The sequence below is a fragment of the Penaeus monodon genome, chromosome 30, assembly GCF_015228065.2.
Source record: "Penaeus monodon isolate SGIC_2016 chromosome 30, NSTDA_Pmon_1, whole genome shotgun sequence".
Classification (NCBI taxonomy): domain Eukaryota; kingdom Metazoa; phylum Arthropoda; class Malacostraca; order Decapoda; family Penaeidae; genus Penaeus; species Penaeus monodon.
The window spans coordinates 33,119,406-33,120,240 of record NC_051415.1 but is presented as its reverse complement, the minus strand read 5'-3'; positions in this window follow the sequence as shown (position 1 = coordinate 33,120,240).

The following is an 835-nucleotide window of genomic DNA, read 5'->3' as shown; positions in this document are numbered from 1 at the left end:
TTGATTATGCTACCAGACAAAAATTATAGACACACAATGTTGCTTTTGCATAAATACTGAAGATTTTCCTGCTTGATTGTAAATAACAGCATCACATTCAAAATAACCAATTAAAGATACAGAATTATTTCCATAACTAAATAGTAATATTTCATCCTTACAGTTCACTAACAATATATATATCAAATAGGAGAACATATTCCCATTTAACTTATATACATAATATATTCAGTAGGTTTTGAAATTTTCTTCAAATGAGTGATCCCAAATGTCATATTTGTACTGTTGTCTGAAGCTTAGATACTTGTTTTCCTTAACATGAAGGTTGTAGTCTATTGTTTGGTTTTGCAGTAATTAACTAAGCACCTTTGCAATTAAAGAACACTAACACAAAAGGTTGATGTGGCATCATAGAAATAGTTCTTGCGGAGTGCTTGTCTAAACTGTTTGTTATGGAAAATAGAGCTGAATGAGAGTATTTGGGAAACATGGGGTTTGTAAAATAAGCAATGTTTAAGTTTTCATATACACATAGAAGCTTCATCACCCATTTTAGAATATGAAAAAAATGTGAAAGATTGTACAGTTGGACGGGGTAGAAAAGAGTTTGACCCAAATTATTAGTACTATGTTTTGCAGTTCTACATAGACTTTGTTACTAGGTATTGGAAGGTGTCCCGTCCGTGTCTTAGCAGTTAGTGTGAAAAAGCAGATTTCTCCATCTTTTATGTGAGCAAATTTGTGTTTAATGATTGTTGCCATTTGGAAAGTGCTAAAATCACTTGGATAGTGTGGTGGGAAATATCTGGTTCTATGATATAACATTAAGAAAATT